The sequence below is a fragment of the Doryrhamphus excisus genome, linkage group LG20, assembly GCF_037039965.1.
Source record: "Doryrhamphus excisus strain RoL-2023G ecotype Guam linkage group LG20, RoL_Dexc_Guam_v1.1, whole genome shotgun sequence".
In the NCBI taxonomy this organism is placed as follows: domain Eukaryota; kingdom Metazoa; phylum Chordata; class Actinopteri; order Syngnathiformes; family Syngnathidae; genus Doryrhamphus; species Doryrhamphus excisus.
In genome coordinates, this window is record NC_136376.1 from 12,791,416 (window position 1) to 12,804,781 (window position 13,366).

A 13,366-nucleotide genomic window follows, 5' to 3' on the forward strand; every position below is an offset into this window, starting at 1 on the left:
GGCACACTTAGAATGAGCCTCTGGCACCTTCCGCTGGCTCAATATGACACACCGTATCATGCTTTACTCACAAAGTGTTTGAGAGCGAATAAAGTGCATTTTCGAACAATGGTTGTGTGTGACAAGCAATAAAGCACATCACACTAAATGTGTTCCATAAGTGCCAAAACACGCTTCGGAGGCCTTCTCTGAGCGAGTGGAGTGCTTTTTTGGACGTGGCACACATGTGCCATATATGGAGAAAATTTTGACAACAAAGCCTATAGGTAGCTTGAAATACATTATCACAGCGAGAGAAACACATTTTGTCATTTTAGCTGTAACTCCACAGCAGTGCTTCTCAGCCACCTGAAACTGTGGCACATAGAACAGGATGCGATGCTGCGTCAGGCACACTTTGAATGAGCCTCCTGGCACCTTCCGCTGGCTCAATATGACACGCCGTATCATGCTTTACTCACAAAGCGTTTGAGAGCGAATAAAGTGCATTTTCGAACAATGGTTGTCTGTGACAAGCAATAAAGCACATCACACTAAATGTGTTCCATAAGTGCCAAAACGCGCTTCGGAGGCCTTCTCTGAGCGAGTGGAGTGCTTTTTTGGACGTGGCCCACATGTGCCATATATGGAGAAAATTTTGACAACAAAGCCTATAGGTAGCTTGAAATACATTATCACAGCGAGAGAAACACATTTTCTCATTTTAGCTCTAACTCCACAGCAGTGCTTCTCAGCCACCTGAAACTGTGGCACATAGAACAGGATGCGATGCTGCGTCAGGCACACTTTGAATGAGCCTCCTGGCACCTTCCGCTGGCTCAATAGGACACGCCGTATCATGCTTTACTCACAAAGCGTTTGAGAGCGAATAAAGTGCATTTTCGAACAATGGTTGTCTGTGACAAGCAATAAAGCACATCACACTAAATGTGTTCCATAAGTGCCAAAACGCGCTTCGGAGGCCTTCTCTGAGCGAGTGGAGTGCTTTTTTGGACGTGGCCCACATGTGCCATATATGGAGAAAATTTTGACAACAAAGCCTATAGGTAGCTTGAAATACATTATCACAGCGAGAGAAACACATTTTCTCATTTTAGCTCTAACTCCACAGCAGTGCTTCTCAGCCACCTGAAACTGTGGCACATAGAACAGGATGAGAGGCTGCGTCAGGCACACTTGGAATGAGCCTCCTGGCACCTTCCGCTGGCTCAATATGACACGCCGTATCATGCTTTACTCACAAAGCGTTTGAGAGCGAATAAAGTGCATTTTCGAACAATGGTGTTCTGTGACAAGCAATAAAGCACATCACACTAAATGTGTTCCATAAGTGCCAAAACGCGCTTCGGAGGCCTTCTCTGAGCGAGTGGAGTGCTTTTTTGGACGTTGCACACATGTGCCATATATGGAGAAAATTTTGACAACAAAGCCTATAGGTAGCTTGAAATACATTATCACAGCGAGAGAAACACATTTTCTCATTTTAGCTCTAACTCCACAGCAGTGCTTCTCAGCCACCTGAAACTGTGGCACATAGAACAGGATGAGAGGCTGCGTCAGGCACACTTGGAATGAGCCTCCTGGCACCTTCCGCTGGCTCAATATGACACGCCGTATCATGCTTTACTCACAAAGCGTTTGAGAGCGAATAAAGTGCATTTTCGAACAATGGTGTTCTGTGACAAGCAATAAAGCACATCACACTAAATGCGTTCCATAAGTGCCAAAACGCGCTTCGGAGGCCTTCTCTGAGCGAGTGGAGTGCTTTTTTGGACGTTGCACACATGTGCCATATATGGAGAAAATTTTGACAACAAAGCCTATAGGTAGCTTGAAATACATTATCACAGCGAGAGAAACACATTTTCTCATTTTAGCTCTAACTCCACAGCAGTGCTTCTCAGCCACCTGAAACTGTGGCACATAGAACAGGATGCGAAGCTGCGTCTGGCACACTTAGAATGAGCCTCTGGCACCTTCCGCTGGCTCAATATGACACGCCGTATCATGCTTTACTCACAAAGCGTTTGAGAGCGAATAAAGTGCATTTTCGAACAATGGTTGTGTGTGACAAGCAATAAAGCACATCACACTAAATGTGTTCCATAAGTGCCAAAACGCGCTTCGGAGGCCTTCTCTGAGCGAGTGGAGTGCTTTTTTGGACGTTGCACACATGTGCCATATATGGAGAAAATTTTGACAACAAAGCCTATAGGTAGCTTGAAATACATTATCACAGCGAGAGAAACACATTTTGTCATTTTAGCTGTAACTCCACAGCAGTGCTTCTCAGCCACCTGAAACTGTGGCACATAGAACAGGATGCGATGCTGCGTCAGGCACACTTTGAATGAGCCTCCTGGCACCTTCCGCTGGCTCAATATGACACGCCGTATCATGCTTTACTCACAAAGCGTTTGAGAGCGAATAAAGTGCATTTTCGAACAATGGTTGTCTGTGACAAGCAATAAAGCACATCACACTAAATGTGTTCCATAAGTGCCAAAACGCGCTTCGGAGGCCTTCTCTGAGCGAGTGGAGTGCTTTTTTGGACGTGGCCCACATGTGCCATATATGGAGAAAATTTTGACAACAAAGCCTATAGGTAGCTTGAAATACATTATCACAGCGAGAGAAACACATTTTCTCATTTTAGCTCTAACTCCACAGCAGTGCTTCTCAGCCACCTGAAACTGTGGCACATAGAACAGGATGCGAAGCTGCGTCAGGCACACTTCGAATGAGCCTCCTGGCACCTTCCGCTGGCTCAATATGACACGCCGTATCATGCTTTACTCACAAAGCGTTTGAGAGCGAATAAAGTGCATTTTCGAACAATGGTGTTCTGTGACAAGCAATAAAGCACATCACACTAAATGTGTTCCATAAGTGCCAAAACGCGCTTCGGAGGCCTTCTCTAAGCGAGTGGAGTGCTTTTTTGGACGTGGCACACATGTGCCATATATGGAGAAAATTTTGACAACAAATCCTATAGGTAGCTTGAAATACATTATCACAGCGAGAGAAACACATTTTCTCATTTTAGCTCTAACTCCACAGCAGTGCTTCTCAGCCACCTGAAACTGTGGCACATAGAACAGGATGCGAAGCTGCGTCAGGCACACTTTGAATGAGCCTCCTGGCACCTTCCGCTGGCTCAATATGACACGCCGTATCATGCTTTACTCACAAAGCGTTTGAGAGCGAATAAAGTGCATTTTCGAACAATGGTTGTGTGTGACAAGCAATAAAGCACATCACACTAAATGTGTTCCATAAGTGCCAAAACGCGCTACGGAGGCCTTCTCTGAGCGAGTGGAGTGCTTTTTTGGACGTGGCACACATGTGCCATATATGGAGAAAATTTTGACAACAAAGCCTATAGGTAGCTTGAAATACATTATCACAGCGAGAGAAACACATTTTCTCATTTTAGCTCTAACTCCACAGCAGTGCTTCTCAGCCACCTGAAACTGTGGCACATAGAACAGGATGCGAAGCTGCGTCTGGCACACTTAGAATGAGCCTCTGGCACCTTCCGCTGGCTCAATATGACACACCGTATCATGCTTTACTCACAAAGTGTTTGAGAGCGAATAAAGTGCATTTTCGAACAATGGTTGTGTGTGACAAGCAATAAAGCACATCACACTAAATGTGTTCCATAAGTGCCAAAACACGCTTCGGAGGCCTTCTCTGAGCGAGTGGAGTGCTTTTTTGGACGTGGCACACATGTGCCATATATGGAGAAAATTTTGACAACAAAGCCTATAGGTAGCTTGAAATACATTATCACAGCGAGAGAAACACATTTTCTCATTTTAGCTCTAACTCCACAGCAGTGCTTCTCAGCCACCTGAAACTGTGGCACATAGAACAGGATGCGAAGCTGCGTCAGCCACACTTGGAATGAGCCTCCTGGCACCTTCCGCTGGCTCAATATGACACGCCGTATCATGCTTTACTCACAAAGCGTTTGAGAGCGAATAAAGTGCATTTTCGAACAATGGTTGTCTGTGACAAGCAATAAAGCACATCACACTAAATGTGTTCCATAAGTGCCAAAACGCGCTTCGGAGGCCTTCTCTGAGCGAGTGGAGTGCTTTTTTGGACGTGGCCCACATGTGCCATATATGGAGAAAATTTTGACAACAAAGCCTATAGGTAGCTTGAAATACATTATCACAGCGAGAGAAACACATTTTCTCATTTTAGCTCTAACTCCACAGCAGTGCTTCTCAGCCACCTGAAACTGTGGCACATAGAACAGGATGAGAGGCTGCGTCAGGCACACTTGGAATGAGCCTCCTGGCACCTTCCGCTGGCTCAATATGACACGCCGTATCATGCTTTACTCACAAAGCGTTTGAGAGCGAATAAAGTGCATTTTCGAACAATGGTGTTCTGTGACAAGCAATAAAGCACATCACACTAAATGTGTTCCATAAGTGCCAAAACGCGCTTCGGAGGCCTTCTCTGAGCGAGTGGAGTGCTTTTTTGGACGTTGCACACATGTGCCATATATGGAGAAAATTTTGACAACAAAGCCTATAGGTAGCTTGAAATACATTATCACAGCGAGAGAAACACATTTTCTCATTTTAGCTCTAACTCCACAGCAGTGCTTCTCAGCCACCTGAAACTGTGGCACATAGAACAGGATGCGAAGCTGCGTCTGGCACACTTAGAATGAGCCTCTGGCACCTTCCGCTGGCTCAATATGACACACCGTATCATGCTTTACTCACAAAGTGTTTGAGAGCGAATAAAGTGCATTTTCGAACAATGGTTGTGTGTGACAAGCAATAAAGCACATCACACTAAATGTGTTCCATAAGTGCCAAAACACGCTTCGGAGGCCTTCTCTGAGCGAGTGGAGTGCTTTTTTGGACGTGGCACACATGTGCCATATATGGAGAAAATTTTGACAACAAAGCCTATAGGTAGCTTGAAATACATTATCACAGCGAGAGAAACACATTTTGTCATTTTAGCTGTAACTCCACAGCAGTGCTTCTCAGCCACCTGAAACTGTGGCACATAGAACAGGATGCGATGCTGCGTCAGGCACACTTTGAATGAGCCTCCTGGCACCTTCCGCTGGCTCAATATGACACGCCGTATCATGCTTTACTCACAAAGCGTTTGAGAGCGAATAAAGTGCATTTTCGAACAATGGTTGTCTGTGACAAGCAATAAAGCACATCACACTAAATGTGTTCCATAAGTGCCAAAACGCGCTTCGGAGGCCTTCTCTGAGCGAGTGGAGTGCTTTTTTGGACGTGGCCCACATGTGCCATATATGGAGAAAATTTTGACAACAAAGCCTATAGGTAGCTTGAAATACATTATCACAGCGAGAGAAACACATTTTCTCATTTTAGCTCTAACTCCACAGCAGTGCTTCTCAGCCACCTGAAACTGTGGCACATAGAACAGGATGCGATGCTGCGTCAGGCACACTTTGAATGAGCCTCCTGGCACCTTCCGCTGGCTCAATAGGACACGCCGTATCATGCTTTACTCACAAAGCGTTTGAGAGCGAATAAAGTGCATTTTCGAACAATGGTTGTCTGTGACAAGCAATAAAGCACATCACACTAAATGTGTTCCATAAGTGCCAAAACGCGCTTCGGAGGCCTTCTCTGAGCGAGTGGAGTGCTTTTTTGGACGTGGCCCACATGTGCCATATATGGAGAAAATTTTGACAACAAAGCCTATAGGTAGCTTGAAATACATTATCACAGCGAGAGAAACACATTTTCTCATTTTAGCTCTAACTCCACAGCAGTGCTTCTCAGCCACCTGAAACTGTGGCACATAGAACAGGATGAGAGGCTGCGTCAGGCACACTTGGAATGAGCCTCCTGGCACCTTCCGCTGGCTCAATATGACACGCCGTATCATGCTTTACTCACAAAGCGTTTGAGAGCGAATAAAGTGCATTTTCGAACAATGGTGTTCTGTGACAAGCAATAAAGCACATCACACTAAATGTGTTCCATAAGTGCCAAAACGCGCTTCGGAGGCCTTCTCTGAGCGAGTGGAGTGCTTTTTTGGACGTTGCACACATGTGCCATATATGGAGAAAATTTTGACAACAAAGCCTATAGGTAGCTTGAAATACATTATCACAGCGAGAGAAACACATTTTCTCATTTTAGCTCTAACTCCACAGCAGTGCTTCTCAGCCACCTGAAACTGTGGCACATAGAACAGGATGCGAAGCTGCGTCTGGCACACTTAGAATGAGCCTCTGGCACCTTCCGCTGGCTCAATATGACACGCCGTATCATGCTTTACTCACAAAGCGTTTGAGAGCGAATAAAGTGCATTTTCGAACAATGGTTGTGTGTGACAAGCAATAAAGCACATCACACTAAATGTGTTCCATAAGTGCCAAAACGCGCTTCGGAGGCCTTCTCTGAGCGAGTGGAGTGCTTTTTTGGACGTTGCACACATGTGCCATATATGGAGAAAATTTTGACAACAAAGCCTATAGGTAGCTTGAAATACATTATCACAGCGAGAGAAACACATTTTCTCATTTTAGCTCTAACTCCACAGCAGTGCTTCTCAGCCACCTGAAACTGTGGCACATAGAACAGGATGCGAAGCTGCGTCTGGCACACTTAGAATGAGCCTCTGGCACCTTCCGCTGGCTCAATATGACACACCGTATCATGCTTTACTCACAAAGTGTTTGAGAGCGAATAAAGTGCATTTTCGAACAATGGTTGTGTGTGACAAGCAATAAAGCACATCACACTAAATGTGTTCCATAAGTGCCAAAACACGCTTCGGAGGCCTTCTCTGAGCGAGTGGAGTGCTTTTTTGGACGTGGCACACATGTGCCATATATGGAGAAAATTTTGACAACAAAGCCTATAGGTAGCTTGAAATACATTATCACAGCGAGAGAAACACATTTTGTCATTTTAGCTGTAACTCCACAGCAGTGCTTCTCAGCCACCTGAAACTGTGGCACATAGAACAGGATGCGATGCTGCGTCAGGCACACTTTGAATGAGCCTCCTGGCACCTTCCGCTGGCTCAATATGACACGCCGTATCATGCTTTACTCACAAAGCGTTTGAGAGCGAATAAAGTGCATTTTCGAACAATGGTTGTCTGTGACAAGCAATAAAGCACATCACACTAAATGTGTTCCATAAGTGCCAAAACGCGCTTCGGAGGCCTTCTCTGAGCGAGTGGAGTGCTTTTTTGGACGTGGCCCACATGTGCCATATATGGAGAAAATTTTGACAACAAAGCCTATAGGTAGCTTGAAATACATTATCACAGCGAGAGAAACACATTTTCTCATTTTAGCTCTAACTCCACAGCAGTGCTTCTCAGCCACCTGAAACTGTGGCACATAGAACAGGATGCGATGCTGCGTCAGGCACACTTTGAATGAGCCTCCTGGCACCTTCCGCTGGCTCAATAGGACACGCCGTATCATGCTTTACTCACAAAGCGTTTGAGAGCGAATAAAGTGCATTTTCGAACAATGGTTGTCTGTGACAAACAATAAAGCACATCACACTAAATGTGTTCCATAAGTGCCAAAACGCGCTTCGGAGGCCTTCTCTGAGCGAGTGGAGTGCTTTTTTGGACGTGGCCCACATGTGCCATATATGGAGAAAATTTTGACAACAAAGCCTATAGGTAGCTTGAAATACATTATCACAGCGAGAAAAACACATTTTCTCATTTTAGCTCTAACTCCACAGCAGTGCTTCTCAGCCACCTGAAACTGTGGCACATAGAACAGGATGAGAGGCTGCGTCAGGCACACTTGGAATGAGCCTCCTGGCACCTTCCGCTGGCTCAATATGACACGCCGTATCATGCTTTACTCACAAAGCGTTTGAGAGCGAATAAAGTGCATTTTCGAACAATGGTGTTCTGTGACAAGCAATAAAGCACATCACACTAAATGTGTTCCATAAGTGCCAAAACGCGCTTCGGAGGCCTTCTCTGAGCGAGTGGAGTGCTTTTTTGGACGTGGCCCACATGTGCCATATATGGAGAAAATTTTGACAACAAAGCCTATAGGTAGCTTGAAATACATTATCACAGCGAGAGAAACACATTTTCTCATTTTAGCTCTAACTCCACAGCAGTGCTTCTCAGCCACCTGAAACTGTGGCACATAGAACAGGATGCGATGCTGCGTCAGGCACACTTTGAATGAGCCTCCTGGCACCTTCCGCTGGCTCAATAGGACACGCCGTATCATGCTTTACTCACAAAGCGTTTGAGAGCGAATAAAGTGCATTTTCGAACAATGGTTGTCTGTGACAAACAATAAAGCACATCACACTAAATGTGTTCCATAAGTGCCAAAACGCGCTTCGGAGGCCTTCTCTGAGCGAGTGGAGTGCTTTTTTGGACGTGGCCCACATGTGCCATATATGGAGAAAATTTTGACAACAAAGCCTATAGGTAGCTTGAAATACATTATCACAGCGAGAAAAACACATTTTCTCATTTTAGCTCTAACTCCACAGCAGTGCTTCTCAGCCACCTGAAACTGTGGCACATAGAACAGGATGAGAGGCTGCGTCAGGCACACTTGGAATGAGCCTCCTGGCACCTTCCGCTGGCTCAATATGACACGCCGTATCATGCTTTACTCACAAAGCGTTTGAGAGCGAATAAAGTGCATTTTCGAACAATGGTGTTCTGTGACAAGCAATAAAGCACATCACACTAAATGTGTTCCATAAGTGCCAAAACGCGCTTCGGAGGCCTTCTCTGAGCGAGTGGAGTGCTTTTTTGGACGTTGCACACATGTGCCATATATGGAGAAAATTTTGACAACAAAGCCTATAGGTAGCTTGAAATACATTATCACAGCGAGAGAAACACATTTTCTCATTTTAGCTCTAACTCCACAGCAGTGCTTCTCAGCCACCTGAAACTGTGGCACATAGAACAGGATGCGAAGCTGCGTCTGGCACACTTAGAATGAGCCTCTGGCACCTTCCGCTGGCTCAATATGACACGCCGTATCATGCTTTACTCACAAAGCGTTTGAGAGCGAATAAAGTGCATTTTCGAACAATGGTTGTGTGTGACAAGCAATAAAGCACATCACACTAAATGTGTTCCATAAGTGCCAAAACGCGCTTCGGAGGCCTTCTCTGAGCGAGTGGAGTGCTTTTTTGGACGTGGCACACATGTGCCATATATGGAGAAAATTTTGACAACAAAGCCTATAGGTAGCTTGAAATACATTATCACAGCGAGAGAAACACATTTTGTCATTTTAGCTGTAACTCCACAGCAGTGCTTCTCAGCCACCTGAAACTGTGGCACATAGAACAGGATGCGAAGCTGCGTCAGGCACACTTCGAATGAGCCTCCTGGCACTTTCCGCTGGCTCAATATGACACGCCGTATCATGCTTTACTCACAAAGTGTTTGAGAGCGAATAAAGTGCATTTTCGAACAATGGTTGTCTGTGACAAGCAATAAAGCACATCACACTAAATGTGTTCCATAAGTGCCAAAACGCGCTTCGGAGGCCTTCTCTGAGCGAGTGGAGTGCTTTTTTGGACGTGGCACACATGTGCCATATATGGAGAAAATTTTGACAACAAAGCCTATAGGTAGCTTGAAATACATTATCACAGCGAGAGAAACACATTTTCTCATTTTAGCTCTAACTCCACAGCAGTGCTTCTCAGCCACCTGAAACTGTGGCACATAGAACAGGATGCGAAGCTGCGTCAGGCACACTTGGAATGAGCCTCCTGGCACCTTCCGCTGGCTCAATATGACACGCCGTATCATGCTTTACTCACAAAGCGTTTGAGAGCGAATAAAGTGCATTTTCGAACAATGGTTGTGTGTGACAAGCAATAAAGCACATCACACTAAATGTGTTCCATAAGTGCCAAAACGCGCTTCGGAGGCCTTCTCTGAGCGAGTGGAGTGCTTTTTTGGACGTGGCACACATGTGCCATATATGGAGAAAATTTCGACAACAAAGCCTATAGGTAGCTTGAAATACATTATCACAGCGAGAGAAACACATTTTCTCATTTTAGCTCTAACTCCACAGCAGTGCTTCTCAGCCACCTGAAACTGTGGCACATAGAACAGGATGCGAAGCTGCGTCAGGCACATTTGAAATGAGCCTCCTGGCACCTTCCGCTGGCTCAATATGACACGCCGTATCATGCTTTACTCACAAAGCGTTTGAGAGCGAATAGAATGCATTTTCGAACAATGGTTGTGTGTGACAAGCAATAAAGCACATCACACTAAATGTGTTCCATAAGTGCCAAAACTCGCTTCGGAGGCCTTCTCTGAGCGAGTGGAGTGCTTTTTTGGACGTGGCACACATGTGCCATATATGGAGAAAATTTTGACAACAAAGCCTATAGGTAGCTTGAAATACATTATCACAGCGAGAGAAACACATTTTCTCATTTTAGCTGTAACTCCACAGCAGTGCTTCTCAGCCACCTGAAACTGTGGCACATAGAACAGGATGCGAAGCTGCGTCAGGCACACTTAGAATGAGCCTCCTGGCACCTTCCGCTGGCTCAATATGACACGCCGTATCATGCTTTACTCACAAAGCGTTTGAGAGCGAATAAAGTGCATTTTCGAACAATGGTTGTGTGTGACAAGCAATAAAGCACATCACACTAAATGTGTTCCATAAGTGCCAAAACGCGCTTCGGGGGCCTTCTCTGAGCGAGTGGAGTGCTTTTTTGGACGTGGCACACATGTGCCATATATGGAGAAAATTTTTACAACAAAGCCTATAGGTAGCTTGAAATACATTATCACAGCGAGAGAAACACATTTTCTCATTTTAGCTGTAACTCCACAGCAGTGCTTCTCAGCCACCTGAAACTGTGGCACATAGAACAGGATGCGAAGCTGCGTCAGGCACACTTAAAATGAGCCTCCTGGCACCTTCCGCTGGCTCACAATGACACGCCGTATCATGCTTTGCTCACAATGTGTTTGAGAGCGAATAAAGTGCATTTTCGAACAATGGTTGTGTGTGCCAAGCAATAAAGCACATCACACTAAATGTGTTAATAACGATGTACCGATGGCAAGTTAAAACAAAATTCGGGCAAGTAAATCCAATCAGTGATATTCCCGTCAGGCAACTGCACTTTACTGTGCTGTACTGCGAAGAGTTTTTTTTAAAAGCGGCTCTTGTTGGGTGTTGGTAAAACACGGACTGCGTAATGCCGGTGGTAATTTGCAAAACAATCCTTGGAAATCTTGAAATGGACCAATCAGAATTGTTTATTTAGACCACGATCCACAATCCGCGTTTTACCCACACCCGTTCTTGTCCACGATCAACCAATCAGCGATGGTTTGACTAGGAAAACATCTATCATGGCGTCCCTGCCAACATCGTCTAATTCTAAAACAACTTCTGAAGGAAAACACCAAAAAGTGATGAAACAGTGCCTCCTAAACAAGTATTTTATTAGCGGCAGCAAATCAAATGATGGCACAGGTGAGTGAATCACATTGCTGTGACAATTTGAAGTGGTCACAATGAAACACACACCAATTAGATCCAATACCAAGTGCTGATTTTGCACAAGCTACAAAATCTAGTGGTTCCATTTCGCTGTGTATTTTTCTCACCTTTGCTTCACAAATTATTTTTGACCATTGAGCATTTTTTTTCTGGATTAAAAACACTTTACTTTACACAATTGTTGTTGTGGTGCACAACTTATAAATATCACTGCATAGTACGACTAGGATGTGTAAGGTAGTATAGCATGCCATGTTAACATACAGTGCATTGGGAAAGTATTCAAAGCGCTTCACTTTTTCTACATTTTGTCATGTTACAGCCTCATTCCAAACTGAATTAAATTAATCTCTTACCTCAAAATTCTACACAAAATAGTCCATTATGACAATGTGAAAAAAGTTTTTTTTGACATGTTTTGAATTTATTAAAAATAGAAAACAAAAAAATCACATTTACATAAGTATTCACAGCCTTTGCCATGAAGCTCAAAATTGAGCTCAGGTGCATCTTTTTTCCACTGATCATCCTTGAGATCTTTCTATAGCTTAATTGGAGTCCACCTGCAGTAAATTCAGTTGATTGGACATGATTTGGAAAGGCACACACCTGTCTATATAAGGTCCCACAGTTGACTGTGCATGTCAGAGCACAAACACCAAGCATGAAGTCAAAAGAACTGTCTGTAGACCTGCGAGACAGGATTGTCTTGAGGCACAAATCTGGGGAAGGATACAGAAAAATTTCTGCTGCTTTGAAGGTCCCAATGAGCAGAGTGGCTTCCATTATTCGTAAATGGAAGACGTTTGGAACCACCAGGACCTAGAGCTGGCTGGCCTTCTAAACTGAGCGATCGGGGAAGAAGGGCCTTAGTCAGGGAGGTGACCAAAAAAAAGACTTTTTCACATTGTCATAATGGAGTATTTTGTGTAGAATTTTGAGGTAAGAGATTAAATTAATACAATTTGGAATGAAGCTGTAACATGACAAAATGTGGAAAAAGTGAAGCGCTGTGAATACTTTCCAGATGCACTGTATATCTCCACAATTTTTCAGACATTCCTCCAAATACAATGCGTCAGTACTATTATCTGATGAATTATCAGCATATATTGATATATGATATCATTATGGCAGTCTTTTCATTTTACATGGGGCAAGTTCGGGCAAGTAGTTCTCACCTTAAGGATTCCTCATGGGCAAGTAATTTTTGTTTTTAATGTAGAGCCCTGATATAGTCATAATTCAGTGATTTTAATGATATTTTTAATATTTTAATGATATAGTCATTAAAAATTTTTGTTTTTAATTTTATTAATTTTTGTTTATAGTCATAATTCAGGGCTCCACATTAAAAACTATCAGAGAATCTACAACACAGTCTCTGCTGCTATCCAGCAAAACACTCCACCCACGTTGACCCTGACTGGACCACACAGAGATGCTTCACAGACCAAGGACCCAACCAACAATCCGAATCCAGGCAACCAGCACGGCACACAGGCTGCCACTAGTCCACAAACTGATACAGTGCATCCGGAAAGTATTCACAGCGCTTCACTTTTTCTACATTTTGTCAAGTTACAGCCTCATTCCAGACTGTATTAAATTAATTTCTTACCTCAAAATTCTACACAAAATACTCCATTATGACAATGTGAAAAAATGTTTTTTTGACATGTTTTGAATTTATTACAAATAGAAAACAAAAAAATCACATTAACATAAGTATTCACAGCCTTTGCTTAATACTTTGTTGATCCACCTTTGGCAGCAATTACAGCCTCAAGTCTTTTTGAATATGATCCCACAAGTTTAGCACACCTATCTTTA